The sequence below is a fragment of the Chiloscyllium punctatum genome, chromosome 1, assembly GCF_047496795.1.
Source record: "Chiloscyllium punctatum isolate Juve2018m chromosome 1, sChiPun1.3, whole genome shotgun sequence".
Taxonomy (NCBI): Eukaryota; Metazoa; Chordata; class Chondrichthyes; order Orectolobiformes; family Hemiscylliidae; genus Chiloscyllium; species Chiloscyllium punctatum.
Genome location: NC_092739.1, coordinates 137,075,108 through 137,093,456, shown reverse-complemented (window position 1 = coordinate 137,093,456; position 18,349 = coordinate 137,075,108). Strand labels below are relative to the sequence as shown.

The window sequence follows — 18,349 nt, the reverse complement described above, 5'->3', positions numbered from 1 at the left end:
GGTACAGCAATTCACGTTATCCATTAACAATCTGGATGAAGGAACTGAGAGTGATGTTGCTATGTTTGCAAATGACACAAAGGTAGATGGAGGGATTGTAGTTTTAAGGAAGCAGGAAGGATGCAGAATAAGTTGTATAGGCTCAGAAAGTAGGCAGATAGATTACAATGTGGTAGTGAGAGGTTATGCATTTTGGTACGCCGAATAAAATGTAGAATATTTTCTAAACGGAAGAATGTTTTGGAAATCTGGAGGACAAAGGTGTTTCAGAGTTTTTGGGAGTGGACTTGGCGAAGATGTTTCCATACGTAAGAGAGATTAGAACCCAAGGAAAAAACTTCAGAGTGAAGGGATGACCCTTTAGAATGAAGGTGAGGAATTTCTTCAGCCAGAATGTTACTCTGTGGAATTTATTTCTGCAGAGAGCCGTGGAAGCCAAGTCACTTGTGTGTTAAGACAAGTTCTTGATTGGTAAGGGCATCAAGGGTTACTGATAGAAGACAAGAGAATGGAGTTGAGAAACACATCAGATATGATCAGATGGCGGAGCAGATTTGATAGGCTGATTAGCCTAATTCTGCTCCTGTATCTTATGGTCTAAAAGGGCCGCTCATAACCACTTTTTCCAGGGCAATTAGGGGTGGGCAATAAATGTTGATTAATCCAGCAATGCACATATGCCAAGAAAGAATTAAAACTATGAATATCTTGTCAAAATGTACTTCCCAAGACAAGTCTTGAAGACATATTTCCTGGCTTGATGCCCCATTTGGTTATGTCCACAGTAAATCTTATTGAAATTTCTTGAAGTATAAGGTATTATGTTTGCCCATATTCATTACTCTGGGAGAAGGCTGGTAACCCATGTGTAAGGCATACATCAGGAAGGTGGTGGGGATAATGGGGAAGAGTAAGCTAGATAAAATTTGATTAGTGATGAGCTTTACGATTTTAAGAGCAGTTTTGTTTTGGATGGAGAAGGGTGACAGCACTCTTTGACATTTGCTCCAAAAGATCTGTGTCTTTGCAATTGATATAATGCATCAAAAGTCAAATAGAGTCATAGAGATGTACAGCGCAGAAACAGACCCTTCGGTCCAACTCATTTATGTTGACCTGATATTCTAACCTAATCTAGTCCCATTTGCCAGCATTTGGCCCAGATCCCTCTAAACCCTTCCTGTTCATGTACATATCCAGATGCCTTTTTAATTGCTGTAATTATACCAGACTCCATAATTCTATACATGCACCACCCTCGACACGAAAACGTTGACTCTAAGGTCCCTTTTATATCTTCCCCTCTCACCTAAACCTATGCTGAACGCCTTACTGAAGTCCATATAGATCACGTCCACCGCTCTGCCCTCATCAATCCTCTTTGTTAGTTCTTCAAGAAACTCAGTCAAGTTTGTGAGGCATGAATTCCCATGCACAAAGCCGTGCTGACTATCCCTATTTGCCTTTCCAAATACATGTAAATCCTGTCCCTCAGGATTCCCTCCAATAACTTGCCCACCAGCGATGTCAGGCTCACTGGTCTATAGTTCCCTGGCTTTTCCTTACCACCTTTCTTAAATAGTGATACCATGTTAGGCAACCTCCAGTCTTCCAGCACTTCACCTGTGACTATCCAATATCTCAGCAAGGGGCCCAGCAATCATTTCCTTAGCTTCCCACAGAGTTCTAGGGTACACTTGATCAGGTCCTTGGGATTTATCCACTTTTATGCATTTCAAGACATTAACCACCACCTCCTCTGTAATTTTTATTTTATTTATGCATAGAAATAGAGTTTGACAAATAGTATTCTTTGATAATGTAACATGAAAAGGTAGATAAAAGCAAGCGAGTATTTGTATTTGGATTGCCAAAAGACTAAGAATTAGTCAGTGATTTCGTTGTAATGTCACTGGACTAGTAATTCAGAGGGGCCCCACTCATGCTTTAGAAATATTGGTTCAAATTTTGTAATGGCACCTGGTAGAACGTAAATTCACTTAATAAATCTGGAATATAAAAGCTAAACTTTGTAATAGTAACTATGATAGTGGTCATCTACCTTGTTCATAAATTTCTTTCCTTTTAGGGATGGAAATCTGCAATCCTTATCCAGTTTGATTTGTAGTTACAACCCTGTAGCAATGTGATTCACTTTTAATTGTTTTTAGTTAATGGGCAATAAATGCTAGCCTTGCCAGTGATGTCCAGATGCCATGAAGGGATGGAAAGTAACCATATAAAAGACTACTACACAAGAGCTCATGGAGTTGGATCATACATATAGCAGTTGGAGAACTGATTGAATGAAGGCAGAGTCTGGATAAATGGATCATTTTGACTTGGCAAACTATGGAGTGCCACAGGGATCAATGCTGGATTTCAATTATACACAATCTATTGACTTAAGTGAAGGCATGAATTTGATGAAAGTACAAAGATGAGAAAACAAATTGTGAGATAGATAAAGACAATTTGCAAAGGGATATAAATAAGGGAAGTGATTGAGCAAACATTTCATAGATGAATATAATGTTAGAAATATAAGGTTGTCCATTTTAGCAGGAAAATAGAAATATTGAATATTTAAGTAGAGGCAGATGTAGTATGCTGTGTTAGAGTTATCAGTATATCTCCTTTTACATAAATCATAAGTAACATGCAGGATCAGCAAACGTTGAATGACTTATTGGAAGGAAATGGAGTGTTGCTACAACTGAACAGGAAATTGAGACTGCAGCTGAAGTATGATGTTCCATTTTGAACTCCTTACTTCAGGACGGAAATATACGCATTAAAAGCAGTTCAGAGAACTAATCATGCAGTACTGAAGAAGCCCATTGGTTCATCGAGTCAGTACCCCAAATAAAAAAACTACTGCCTTATACTTGTCCCACTTTCCTGTACTAGGGCCACTTCAAGTTCTGACACTTCAAGTTCTGACACTTCAAGTTCTGACACTTCAAGTTCTCAAGCAAATACATTTTAAAGGTTTCGATGTTTCCCGCCTCAACTACCCTCCCAGGCAATGCATTTCAGACTGCTACCATTCTCTACATGAAAAAGCTTTTCTGCACATGCCCTGTAAATCATAGAATTCCTACAGTGTGGAAAGAGGCCATTTGGCCCATTGCGTCTGCACCAACAATTCTAAGAGCATCCTATACTGTCCCCAACTACCTTTTCACCATTTACCACGATTAAACTGCCTAACCCATATATCCCAGGATACTATGTGACTGGAACCTAGTGTGCACTAGTGCACAATAGGGTAGAGTATGGAGTCCCTTACTATTTCTGATATTCAAAACCACCTAACCTGCTCATCTTTGGACTCTGGGATAAAACCAGAGACCTGGCAGAAACTCCTAGACACAGGGAAAACGCACTATCTCCACACAGACAGTTGTCCAAGGCTGGAATTGATTTTGAGTCCTTGATGCTATGAAGCAGCAGTGCTAGCTACAGTGCTGCCCCAAATATCCTGCCTTTCACTTTAAAACTATGCCTCCTTGTTATTGACCCTTTAACTAAGGGAGCGGCTGTCCATGCCCCTCTGAACGTTATGCATCTCTACAAGGATCCCTCCTCAAACTTCTCAACTCCAAAGAAAGCCACCACAAGTTTATCCAATCTCTCTTCATGGCTGGTGAATCTCCTATGCGCCCCTTCCAGTTCAGCCTGCCCTTCCACCTCCTGTAGACCCCCAAATCCTGGTATTCTTCTGACCTTCCTAGTGTCTCGTAATTCGAGTACTCCCTTGTCTTGTTCCTCCTTCCAAAGTGCATCATTCACTTTTATCAGAATTAAATTACTTTTTCTTTTGTATTCATTTGTGGGATATGGGCATTGCTGGCTGACCAGCATTTATTGCCTGTCGTTAGTTTTCTTTGAGAAGATGGTGGTGAGCTGCCACTCGTCCCTCTGAATAATCCAGTTATATCATCCTGAAACCTAGCACCTTCCTCCTCACTGTCAGCCATCCAGCAATCTGCAAATTTACTTAACATCTGCTCCACATTCTCATCTGCATCCTTTGAATATCAGAAGTAGTAAGGGATTCCATACTCTACCTATTGTGCACTAGTGCACACTGGGTTCCAGTCACACACAGCTTTCTAGCGCCATCAGCGTCCTGTCATTTAGCCAATTTTGGATTCAACTTGCATCAGGTTAATTCTTGGGACAAAGGTGTTGACTTATGAGAAAGATTTGAGCAGCTGGGCCTATACTCATTGGATTTTAGAAACCATTAGAGGTCACCTAATTGATACATCTCAGATTCTGAGGGACTTGTTGTGTTGGATGCTGAGAGAAAACTTCCCCTTGTGCAGACATCTGGTGTCGTTGAAGTTTAAACATTAACACTTTTAAACTAGTCAGGCAGAATTTCCTCTGAGTTGTTGGCCTTTTGAATGCTCTTTCTCAAAAGCAATGGAGCTTGAGTCATTGAATATATTTAAGGCTGAGCTAGACAAACTTTTAATATGCATGTGAATTAGGGATTGTAAAGAGCAGATAAGCAAGTAGATTTAAGGACAATCAGATTAGCCGTGATCCTATCAGATAGAGGAGCAGGGTCACTGAGCTGGATGGCCTACTCGTGTTCGTATTTCTTATGATTCATCTAAAATTGCTGTGTAGCCCCTTCCTGTTTTCATGAGTTGAGCATTTGCAATTTGTGAGTGTTAACTGTAATGATCTAAGCAGCAGTTTTAAAAACACTGGCATTGAATTGGAAAAACTTGAAACCTTTTAGCCTTGTAAGCTATTTTTGGGTTCTTTTGATGATGACATTCATATTCTGTGATGTGGAGCCCCATTTTTCTATGAATATCCACAGTCAGGAATGACTGTGTTTACAGTAAGAAATTCATTGGTGCTAGTTATAATAATCTGTGAAGCAGTTTTTATCTTGATGCAATGTATGAATGGCAGCCTTGCAATTTGTAGTCATTAGGTCTTACAGCATGGAAGCAGACATTGTGGTCCAACCGATCCATACTGACCACATTCCCAAACTAAATTAGTCCTATTTGCATCCGCTTGCTTTAAAAATATGCCTCTTAGTTTTGAAATCCCCCATCCTAGGGAAAAGGTACCTACCATAAACCCTATCTACACCCCTCATTATTTTATAAACCTCTAAAAGGTCACCTGTTAATCTCCTAGTTCCAGTAGAAAATGTCCCAACCTATCCAGCTTTTCTTTTTAACTCCAATCTTCCATACCTGGCAATATCCTGGTAAATCTCTTCTGAACTCTCTCTAGTTTAATAATATCCTTTCTACAACTGGGTGACCAGAACTGGACACAGTATTCCAGGCAGAGGCCTCCCCAATGCCCTGTACAACCTCAACATGACTTCACAATTCCTCTACTCAAAGGACTGAGCAATGAAGACAAATGTGCTAAAATGATTTTATAAACCTCAATAAGGTCGCCCCTCAACTCCTATGCAACACTGCAAAATGTCTCAAACCCTTTGTTCCTGGAAACATTTTTTCTGAACCCTCTCCAGTTTAATATCCTTGCTTTAACAAGGAGTTCCTGATTCCGAAATGAAAAGTTCCAAAGATCCTGAAGTGAAAAGTTGGAGCTCTTATTTTTATGGACCATTGGAGCAGTGTTGCACATTGAAACACTGAAATGTCAATTTTAATATTGTTTTAGAAAAAGATTACAATATATTTTAAGTTGAAGGTTGGAAATATTGATGAAAATAAGATGTCTCCTGGATGAAATGCATCTGCATGCATTAAAAGAAATGAGGAAAGTGATAGCAGAGGTACTCTTACATATTTAAAAATTCATTGGAGAGGACAGCAAAGTGTTAAGAGTACAGCTAAAATAGAAAATGGGACACTTGAACAACTCCAGAAAACTATAGACCTACTTGCTTAATGTCAAAATGGTAAGAAAGATAATGGAGTTTTTAATCAAATGTGTAATAGAGAAGTATCTTGAAACTGACAACATAACAGTAGTCTGTAAAAATGCTTGACTAACTGTGCTGATGAACGCTATACAGAAATAATAGAAAAGATAGATAAGAGTCATTGAAGAGATGTTGTATATGAATTTTTAAAAGGTGAACTAACACTAAGTGGACTGATTATTCAGGTCAACAGGTCTGCAGTAGGCGAAACAAACAGCCTGTTAAAAATGTCACAACATCAGGTTATAGTCCAATAGGTTTATTTGAAAGTATAAGCTTTCTGAGGACTGTTCCTTTATCAGGTAGCTAATGGGGCAGGATATATAGGACAGAGAATTTAAAAAGTAAAAGATCAAAGTGTGATACAACTGATGCGATGTATTAGACAAACCTGGATGGCTGTTAAGTTTTTAATCACTGAAAATGGGGGTGCAGATTTTGATTGATATGTCAATCCTTCAGGTAGCAAATTCATAGAATTACCTACAACTTATAGTACCATTTCTAAATGGTTAACAGAAATTGTGGACAGTTGTTTCAGCAACTAAACCTTTCAAATAAACCTATTGGACAATAACCTGGTGTTGTGTGATTTTTTTTTTAAACTTTGTCCACTCCAGTCCAACACTGACATTTGTGGAACAGCTGTCATTCATGGGGGCTCTCTGTAACTAGAAATCTGGGAACTCTCATTGCTCATCCCCTGGACTGTGGAGACTGAATTCAAAGTATTTCTTGGTCGTTCTGGGGAAAGTTTGGAAACAAAATTCACATTTTGGGGTAAGGCTTCCAAATTCATAATACCTTTTGTATGAAAAATACTTCCTCACGTTTTCCCCCCAAAAACAGAAAAGACAACCAGGATGAAGGGTCTGGCAAAACCTGAGGTCGCCTTCCACAAGCTTTGGTGCTGAAACAACTGTCCACAATTTCTGTTAACCATTTAGAAATGGTACTATAAGTTGTAGGTAATTCTATGAATTTGCTACCTGAAGGACTGTTGAAGGGAGATTTGGTGGTAAGTTTGAAAAGGGAATTTGATATATCCTTGACTATAAATAGCAGGGATATGAGCACGTTTGGATGGAATTAGGATTCATTGGATAGCTGTTTTAAAAATTCAGTGTTTTGCATGATAGACTGTATGGTCACCTTCTATGTTGTAAGATTCTATGACCCTACTCACTCAACTGGACTTTCCACAACGCATCCTATCCAAACCACACTGGAGCCCTTGATCTCTTCCTAAATCACATACTACCCTGACTTTTGAAAGATGCGTGATCCTTTTTCATTACTGGGTGAAAATCTTAGAAATCCATTCCTAAAGCAGTGTGAGAGTCCTTTCATTACAAAAACTGCAGCAGTTCAAAAAGGTAATTCACTGCTACCTTCAGAGTAACTTTCTGTTGCTTTGAGCAATATTGGGATTGCTGGCAAAACTATTATTTATTGCCAATCTGTAACTGCCCTTCAGTTGATTGGCTTACTAGGGCATTTCAGAAGTCAGCCACATTTCTGTGGGCCCAGACTCATATGTAAGCCAGGCCAAGTAAGTATGATAGATTTATTTTCTGAAAGGACATCTGTTAATCAGTTGAGGATTTACAACTTTCAATGAAAGCTGTCACGTCACCATTACAGAGTCTAATTTTATATTACTTGGATGGACAAGTAATAACAAAATTACAGGAAGCTAATAACAAAATTGTCTAATTGATTAAAGGATCAGCCCTCCAAGGAGCACTGTAACAAAAACTAAACCTCAAATTAAACTTATCTAATTAAATTTTGCTTTTCTCCTCTCACAGGGGAAATGATGCATTCCAGCCAATGCAAAAAGTAACTTGTTTTATTTTCTAGATTTTCCAACTGGATTTAAAGGCCACAAACATCTGTGGTGGAATGTGAACCCACGTTCACAGACCAATATCCTGGATCTCTCAATTACCAGTCTGGTGACATTGCTACTATTATCGCTACCATTCTCCCCCTTAATTAGGGTCAAGCAATAAATACTGCTCTTTCTAGTGACATGCAAAACTCCTGAATAGATTTTAAAAAACAGTTGCACCATGACAAGTTGCCATAATCAGAATCTAAATAGCAATATCACTTGATTTTATTTTTAATTGCCAGACTCTGTCTAATAACAGTCTTGTTTGAACCTCTTCCTCCAAGAATTGCATATATCAAGAAGCATTTTTGGCCTGCGGCTAAATCCTACTGTTATCACTTCCATCCCACTCCTGAGCCACTTTCACATTTTGAATCTGGCTGTTTGTAACTTCAGCATTCAACTTTGGCCTGAGCTGAATTACCAGTTGTATGTACTCTACCCCCCAAGGTCACCTAATTCCACATCAAATATCTCTGCTAATCTCAGCCCATCTTGTAATCAATAACATAGATAGAACATTACAGTGCAGTACAGGCCCTTCAGCCCTCAATATTGTGCCGACCTGTAGAACCAATCTGAAGCCCATCTATCCTACACCATTCCATTTTCATCCATATGTTCATCCAATGACCATTTAAATGTTCTTAAATTTGACAAATCTACTAATGTTGCAGGCAGTGCATTCCTTGCTCCTACTACTCTGATTAAAGAAACTACCTCTGACATCTCTCCTTTATCAATCACCCCTCAAATTAAAGCTATGTCCCCTCGTACTCACCATCACCATCCGAGGAAAAGGACTCTCACTGTCCACCCTATCTAACCCTCTGATTATCTTGTATGCCTCAATTAAGTAAACTCTGAACCTCCTCTCTACTGAAAACAGCCTCCAGTTTCTCAACCTTTCCTCATAAGATCTTCCCTCCATACCAGGCAACATTCTGGTAAATCTCCTCTGAACCCTTTCCAAAACTTCCACATTCTTCCTATCATGCGGCAACCAGAACTGCATGCCCTTCAGGCAAAAACCCTTCATCGTGTGGTGTAAAAGATCTGCCTGTAGAGCATGCAAAAACCATACTTTGAATTGTATCTCGGTACATGTGACAACAACAAATTAAATCAAAGAATGTTACCTGCCATTTGTCAGCCCAAGCCTGGATATTGTCCAGATCTTGTTGCATTTGAGCATAGACCATTTCAGTATCTGCAGAATCACGATTGAGGATGCACATTGCATAATCATCAGCAACATTCCCGTACTAATGCTAACTTCTGATCTTCTGTTGGAGGGAAGGTTATTGATGAAGGAGCTGTAGATGGTAAGGCCCATGAGGAACTCCTGCAGAGATGTTCTGGACCTGAGATGACTGACCTGCAGCAGCAACAACAACAACTTCCATACTTGCCTATGATAAAGACAAATTGCAACTATCTCCATAAAACCACTCACTATACACCTGCTGCAACCAGCAGAGTGTTTCCCCCGATTGCCATCACTTCCAGTTTTGCGAGGGTACTAAGTGTAGTCATAACTAAAATCATTTTTAGTTGTCATCTTACCCCCTTGCACTTTATCTTGCTTAAACATTCAGCTTGTAACACTCCTTATGTATAGCCCCCATTCTTTAAGGCATGGGTCAGATGTTACATGTACACTGGCAAAATCTGCCTTGACCTCTTCATTGCCATCTTAATCCGTCAATGTCAGGCTGGGATGAGCAGCTGTTGCAAAAAGGGAGTAGTTGAGGACTCTGGGTCTGTACTCCTTAAGTTTTGAAAGATGAGGGGTGAACTCATTGGTTCTAACAGAATACTGAGAAGCCTGGATGTAGAGACGATGTTTCCACAAGCGGGAGAGACTAGGATCTGAGGGCACAGTCTCCAAGTGAAGGGATCACCCTTTAGAACTGAGATGAGGACCTTCTTCAGGTGGTTAATCTATGGAACTTATTGCTGCAGAAAGCAGAGTGGCTCAGAGGTTAGCAATGCTGCGTCACAGCGCCAGGGACTGAAGTTCGATTCCAGCCTTGGGTGACTCTCTGTGAGGAGTTTGTACATTCTCACCGTGTCTGTGTGGATTTCCTCCAGGCGCTCTGATTTCCTCCCACAGTCCTAAGATGTTCAGGTCAGGTGAATTGGCCATGTTAAATTGCCCATAGTGTTAGGTGCATTTGTCAGAGGAAATGGATCTGGATGGATTACACTTCGGAGGGTCGGTGTGGACTTGTTGGGCCAAAGGGCCTGTTTCCACACTTTATAGGAGTCTAATCTAGATGGGTGATAAATGCTAGTCTAGCCAATGACACACTGTCATGAATGAATAAATACTTTGTTAAAATGTGAGACTCTCACTTTGTTCAATGATTGTTTTACCACAGTGGTATATGTTTCACCTGTACCAGCTCACACATTATATACATCAATTGGCAAGACCAAATCACCAAATGGGAGAAGTTAAAATGTGCAAAATCAAAGCTCTAAACATTCAACTGACAGATCAATTTTTTTGGATGATCCTAGAGGCCCTGCTTCAGGTTCCACCCGCTTCAGAGTTGTGTGATAATATCTTTGAACAAGTTGATTTGAAAATATCTGGACAACCCTCTCCACCTGCAGCTTGGTGCTGTAGCATTGAGACACTTGTAACTTCTAGGAAATTACTTTTAAATTGAAAACAAGCAAACGGAATATCCCTATCAATAAAGAAAGTACAGCATCTTCAAAGTGAAAAATCATGAAGCATGTTAACAGAAGTATAATCAAATAATACACCCGCACCAACCAACCAACCCCAGTGCCCCACTTTAACTCCCACTCTGCCGAGAAGATGCAGGTCCTGGACCACCTCCATTGCCACTCCCTTACCACCTGTTGTCTGGAGGAAGAATTCCTCATCTTCTGCCTCGGGACCCTTCAACCCCGTGGTATCAATGGGGATTTCACCAGTTTCCTCATTTCCTCTACCCCCCACCTTATCCTCGTCCCAACCTTCCAGCTTAGCACTGCCCTCATGACCTGTCCTACCTGTTCATCTTCCTACCCACTTATCCGCACCATCCTCTCCTATGATCTATCACCATTACTCCACCTCCATCCACCTATTGCACTCTCAGCTACCTTTTCTCCCCTCTCCCCACTCCCTCCTCCCATTTATCTCTCCATCCCCAAGGCTCCCAGCCTCATTCCTGATGAAGGGTTTTGCCTGAAACGCGATTTTCCTGCTCCTTGGATGCTGACTTGCTGTGCTTTTCCAGCACCACACTCTTGACTCTGATCTCCAGCATTTGCAGTCCTTGCTTTCGCCTCATAATGGACACAGTCTAATATTCAGAATATCAAAGATTTGGCCAGAGGTAGTTTTGAGGAGATACATGAAAGAGAAGGGTAGTAGAGATACTTTGCAAGGTAATCCCAGAGTCTAAGCCTAAATGGCTAAACGGCTTAGTCAATGACAATGTGCATCCCTGCTCTTTTCTCCCAATGAGCCCAAGTCTGAAGACTGCAGCGTGGGGTTGAATAATTGGAGAAGGTTACTGAGATAGGGAGGAATGAAGTTAAAAAAGGATTAATATAATTTCGGTGTTGGGAGATCGAGAAAAAGTGTCAGCCAGAAAGGCCAGAACAGATCGGATAAAAAGGTGACACTGCAGGAGAGGACGCATATAGCAAAATTATGGATAAGTATGTATGTGCGTGCATGCATGCATGCATTTGGAGAAAGGGGAGATGTTATCAGTCAGCTTAGTTGGCTCAACAACCAGTTTATGATGCAGAGTGATACCAACAGTGTGGGCTCAATTTCTGCACTGGCTGAGGTTATCATGTAGGACTATATTGCTCAATCTCTCCTCTCGCCTGAGGTGTACTCACTCTCAGATTAAACCACTACCAGATACCCCTCTCTACAGTAAGCACATCCTTATGACCTGTTGGAAGTCTGTGACTTCACTCTTAGGGTAGATAATGACTAGGATGGTAAAGTATGGATGAGGGTTTCAGCAGCAAGTGGCTTGATGCGGGTGTACAGTGAGTGGTTTTATGGAGATAGTTGAAACTTGTTTTTATAATAGGCAAGTATTTGGTTAAAAATAATATTACTTCTATTGTTTTGTGTCTGAGTATGTTCATCATAATTTATTTATAAAAGATGCTGGAGATTAGAGTCAAGAATGTGGTGCTGGAAAAGCGCAGCAGGTCAGGCAGAGTCTGAGGAGCAGGAGAGTCAACGTTTCGGTCAAAACCCTTCCTGATGAAGGAAGGGCTTTTGCCCAAAACTTCAATTCTCCTGCTCCTCGGATGCTGCCTGACCTGTTGTGCTTTTCCAGCACCACACTCTCTATTGCCCAACTGTAATTGCTGCCTTCTTGAACTGCTGTAGTCCATGGGGTGTAGGTACACTCAATGCTGTTAGAAAAGGAGAGCCAGGTGTTTAACCCAGTAACAGTGAGGTATAGTTTATATATATATTTCCAAATCAGTATGGTGTGTGGCCTTGAACGTCTAGGTGGTAATGTTCCTTTGCATCTGCTGCCCTTTTCCTTCGAGATGTGATAGAAGTCATATGTTTAGAAGGTACTATTGAAGGAACCATGGTGAGTTCTTGCAATGTCTCTTGTAGGTAATACACACTACTGCCACCTTGCAATGATGTCAGATGTTGTGCACAGGATGCTAGTCAAGTGGGTGTTTTTCCTGGATGATGTTGACCTTTCGAATGTCATTGAAGCTGTAACCATGCATGCAAGTGGAGACTATTCTATCATACTCTTGACTTATGTCTAATGTTGGGGAATCAAGAGTGTGTTTTTGAATGTACAATTTCGAGTTTCTGACTTGCTGTTGTAGACACAGTATTTATATCATTACTCCAGTTCAGTTTCTGGACAATGGTAACTATCTGTTGTCTTTAAGCTTTGTAATGACTTGGTGAGCCAGTTCACTTCAAAGGTAGCCACATTGCTCTGGGTCTGGAGTAAAAGTTTGGGCCAAACCAGGTAGGGCTGGCGGATTTCCTTCCCTAAAGGGCATTAGTGAACCAGGTGCATTTTCAAGATGGTTTGAAAGTCACTATTATATTACCTTCTGTGGGAGTTGGTTAACTCAGTTAGCTGGATAATTGGTTTGTGGTACAGAGTGACACCACTAGTGCAGGCTCAATTCCCACACCGATGAAGAGTGCCATGAAGATCCCACATTCTTAATGTTGCCCCTCACCTGGGAGGGTGGTGACTTTCAGATTAAGCATCCCATCAGTTGTCTCTATTTCTCTATAGGGAAAGAATAGTCCTTTGGTCCTCTGGATCGTTGGCGATTTTACTTTTGTTCTACATGCTTTTAAATCCAGATTTATTATTCCACCTACCTTGTTGGAATATGAGCCCATAACCCCAGGACATTTCCTGCACTCTGAATTACATTACAGCTGGGCTGCTCTTTAACTTAAAATATGATAGACTTTAAATTTTGTGTGTGACTTGATACTGTGCTGCATTGTTAGTTTGTTAACAACTCACTTTTCATGTGATAAACATTTGGCTTTTTTGAACACTGCTTGTTCATTGATAATATTTTCAAATAAGTGAAGTCCTCAAAAACAAGAAATTCGGTATTTCATATGATACGTACTGAGTGGCAATTGATGCATTGCCCTTTTTGTTGGGTTGAGAATTGTCATAATTCTTTATAATACAGGCTAATCTATTCATAGCCACTTTCTGAATGTGTACTTTAAATTACTTGTTGTCAGATAAAAAGTCTGTTAATGAATTTCCCCCCAACCTTACTGAAACAAATGTTTGAAATTGTATGCCTGAGTCTGCAATCAGACTTTTACCTTTGCTTCACTCCATTCAAAATGTTAAGTGCTGTCCAGCATGCAGTTGATGAATCAGATGTCACCATAATCCTTCAAGCAATCACAATTGTGGAAGATTATGTTTTACTTTACATTTCTCTTGTCTTTGTGTAAAGATCATATTGTGCTGTCTTGTTGCAAATCAAAATTGGAGACGCACCATTAGTTTTCATGTACATATTCTGCTTTCTGTTTATAGAGTCATAGAATCATAGAGATGTACAGCATGGAAACAGACCCTTCGGCCCAACCTGTCCATGCTGACCAGATATTCCAACCCAATCCAGTTCCACCTGCCAACACCTGGCCCTTATTCCTCCAAACCTTTACCATTCATATACCTCCAAATGCCTTTTTAAATGTGGCAATTGTACCAGCCTCCACCACTTCCTCTGGCAGCTCATTCCATACACGTTACCACCCTCTGCGTGAAAAAGTTGCCCCTTAGGTCCCTTTTAAATCTTTCCCCACTCACCCTAAACCTATGCCCTCTAGTTCAGGCTCCACCCCCCCGGAAAAAGACCTTGTCTATTTATCCTATCCGTGCACCTCATAATTTTGTAAACTTCTACACTTCTACAAGGTCACCCCTCAGCCTCTGCCGCTCCTGGGAAAACAGCCCCAGCCTGTTCAGCCTCTCCCTTTAGCTCAAATTGTCCAACCCTGGCAACATCCTTCTAAATATTTTCTGAACCCTTTCAAGTTTCACAACATCTTTCCGATAGGAAGGAGACCAGAATTGCACGCAATATTCCAAATGTGGCCTAACCAATGTCCTGTACAGACGCAACATGACCTGTACTCAATACCCTGACCAATAAAAGAAAGCATATCAAGCACCGCTTCGCTATTCTATCGACCTGCAACTCCATTTTCTAGGAGCTGTGAACCTACACTCCAAGGTCTCTTTGTTCAGCAACACTCCTAGGGACCTTACCATTAAGTCCTGCTAAGATTTGCTTTCCCAAATGCAGCACCTCGCATTTATCTGAATTCAATTCCATCTGCCACTTCTCAGCCCATTGGCCCATCTGGTCCAGATCCTGTTGTAATCTGAGGTAACCTTCTTTGCTGTCCAATACACCTCCAATTTTGGTGTCATTTGTACCTCTTATGCTCACATCCAAATCATTTATGTAAATGACAAAAACTTGAGGATCCAGCACCAATCCTTGTGGCACTCCACTGGTCACAGGCCTCCTGTCTGAGAGACAACCCTCCACCACCACCCTCTGTCTTCTACCTATGAGCCAGTTCTGTATCCAAATGGCTAGTTCTCCCTGTATTCCGTGAGATCAAACCTTGCTAACCAGTCTCTAATGGGGAACCTTGTCGAACACCTTACTGAAGTCCCCATAGATCACGTCTACCGCTCTACCCTCATCAATCCTCTTTGTTACTTCAAAAAACTCAATCAAGTTTGTGAGACATAATTTCCCACACACAAAGCCATGTTGACTATCTCTAATCAGTCCTTGCCTATCCAAATACATGTACATCCCGTCCCTCAGGATTCTCTCCAACAACTTGCCCACCACCAACGTCAGGCTGACTGGTCTGTAGTTCCCTGACTTGTCCTTACCACCCTTCTTAAACAGTGGCACACGTTAGCTAACCTCCAGTCTTCCGGCACCTCACCTGTGACTATTGATGATATAAATATCTCAGCGAGAGGCCCAGCAATCACTTTTCTAGCTTCCCGCAGAGTTCTAGGGCACACCTGATCAGGTTCTGGGGATTTATCAACCTTTTGTGTTTCAAGACATCCAACACTTCCTCCTCTGTAATCTGGACATTTTGCAAGGTGTCATCATCTATTTCCCGACAGTCTATATCTTTCATATCCTTTTCCACAGTAAATACGGATGCAAAATACTCATTTAGTATCTCCCCCATTTTCTGCAGCTCCACACAAAGGCCACCTTGCTGATCTTTGAGGGGCCCTATTCTCTCCCTAGTTACCCTCTGGATTCTCTTTAATTCTATTTGCCAAGGCTATTTTTTGTCCCCTTTTAGCCCTCCTGATTTCGCTCTTAAGTATACTCTTACTGCCTTTATACTCTTCTAAGGATTCACTCAATCTATCCTGTCTATACCTGACATATGCTTCCTTCTTTTTCTTAACCAAACCCTCAATTTCTTTAGTCATCCAGCATTCTCTATACCTAACAGCCTTCCCTTTCACCCTAACAGGAATATACTTTCTCTGGATTCTTGTTATCTCATTTCTGAAGGCTTCCCATTTTCCAGCCGTCCCTTTACCTGCGAACATCTGCACCCAACTTTTGAAAGTTCTTGCCTGATACCGTCAAAATCGGCCTTTCTCCAATTTAGGACTTCAACTTTTAGATCTGGTCTATCCTTTTCCATCACTATTTTAAATCTAATAGAATTATGGTTGCTGGCCCCAAAGTGCTCCCCCACTGACACCTCAGTCACCTGCGCTGCCTTATTTCCCAAGAGTTGGACATGGTTATTCAATCTCTCCAAATTAACTGTAAATCATGGTAGATTGAGTACATCTTCAGATTTAAAATTGTCTGCTAACATGCTTATGATTATTCTATCTTTCATTGCACTCCAACACCATATAGCCAGACTGTATGCAACTGTGAAGTATTGGTGCTTTTAGGAATCATCAATGATGTAAAACTGTAATATTAAATCTTCTGGTATTTGATAAACATTTGAAACGACTCTGTTTAGGTAATAAACTTGTAAGGAGTCCTGTGTATTCCAACTGCAAAGTAGTTGTAGGAAATAGGAATTGGGGGTATTGTTTAAAAATTATAGGTAGCCAATTTAAATTAGATGAAACATTTTTTTTTGGCTGAGGCGTTATGGGTCTTTCAAACTCTGCTTCCATCCTCTTGCTAGGAAGAGAGGCTTTGAATAGTTTTGAGGTAGATGTAGGTGGATTCTTGTTAAGCAAGAGATTGAAAGATGTAAATGGGAATGCAGGTTTAAGTTAACAAACCGATTACCCGTGATCTTATTGAATGGCAGAAAACGGCGCTTAAGGGGCTGAAATGCCTACTTATGCTCCTTGTTTATGAGTATGTCCTTTGAGCCTGATCCTCCATTCAGCGAGATGATTGATAATCTGATTTTGATTTCAACTGTACTAGCGTGTTTTGAGAAGATTTGTAGCTCAGATGGAGGTTCCCGACGTAGGTTTGCCCGCTGAGCTGAAAGATTTGTTTTCAGACATTTCATTACCATACTAGATAATATCTTCAGTGAGCCTCTGGCTGAAGCACTGGTGGCATGGCCTGCTTTCTATTTATGTGGTTAGGTTTCCTTGGGTTGGTGGTGTCATTTCCTGTGGTGACATCATTTCCTGTTCTTTTTCTCCGGGTGTGAGAAATGGGATCCTGTTCAATGTGTTTGTTGGTAGAGTTCTGATTGGAATGCCATGCTTCTAGAAAATCTCTTGCACGTTTCTGGCTTGTCCGAGGATGGATGTGTTGTCCCAGTTGAAGTGGTGTCCTTCCTCATCTGTATGTAAGGATACCATTGAGTGTGGGTCATATCTTTTTGTTGCTAGTTGATGTTCATGTATTCTGGTCGCTAGTTTTCTGCCTGTTTGTCCAATGTAGTGTTTGTTACAACTCTTGCAAAGTACTTTGCAAATTTTGTTTGTTGTCTGTATAGGGTCATTCAAGTTCATTAGCTGATGTTATAGTGTGTTGGTGGGTTTATGGGCTACCATGATGCGAACGGGTCTGAGTAATCTGGTAGTCATTTCAGAGTTGTCTTTGTGTGGGAGAGTGGCGAGGGTTTCTGGACATGTTTTGTCTGCTTGTTGGGGTTTGTTGCTAAGCAGTCGGCTGACTATGTTCATTGGGCACCTGTTCTTTTTTAATACACTGTATTCAGTGTGGGTGTTGGGATGATTGCTTCTGTAGTTCAGTATTTGTACAGTATGTGTTGTTTTCTTGTAGATGCTGGTTTGAAGTTTCCTATCGGCTGTTCGCTCTACTGTGGCATCTAGGAATGGCAAGTTTGTTGTTGTTTTCCTCCTCGTTAGTGAATTTTATGTCCGTAAGGGTATTATTGATGGTCTTGAAGGTTTCCTCTAATTTGTTTTGTTTAGTAATTATGAAAGTATCGTCAACATAATGGACGCAAAGTCTGGGTTGGATGGTTGGCAGAGCTGTTTGTTCCAGTCTCTGCATCACTGCCTCTGCTAAATCCTGATATTGGAGATCCCATGGGTGTTCCGTTGGTTTGTCTGTTGGTTTTATTGTTGAAGGTGAAGTGGGTGAAAAGCATAGGTCCACAAGCTTGATGATATTGTCCTTGCTGATGAAGTTGGTGGTGTTTGGTGTATGTGCCTTTGGTTCTTCTAATAATGTAGTCAGTGTTTCCTTGGCCAGGTTGATGTTGATAGATGTGAACAGGGCTGTTCCATCAAAGTAAACCATTATTTCACCCTCTTCAATCTTGGTGTCTTCTTTGGTCTTCAGGAATTCTTGGGTGGAGTGGCTGGAGTGGCGGGAGTTTTCTACTAAGTGTTTTAGTCTTTGGGTGTAGCTCCTTGGCCAATCAATAAGTAGGTGTTCCAGTAAGTGAGACTGGTTTTGAGCAGGGCTCCTGGTTTGTGAATTTTGGCTAATCCGTAAAAACATGGTGTGTTGGATCTGTTTGCTTT

At 40.9% G+C, this 18,349-nt stretch overlaps 1 protein-coding gene across 4 annotated transcripts in view; it reads left to right on the top strand.

Moving 5' to 3' along the window:
- ark2n (arkadia (rnf111) N-terminal like PKA signaling regulator 2n) overlaps window positions 1-18,349 on the top strand; it is a 125,553-nt gene that overhangs the window by 17,702 nt on the left and 89,502 nt on the right. The window lies entirely within an intron of this gene.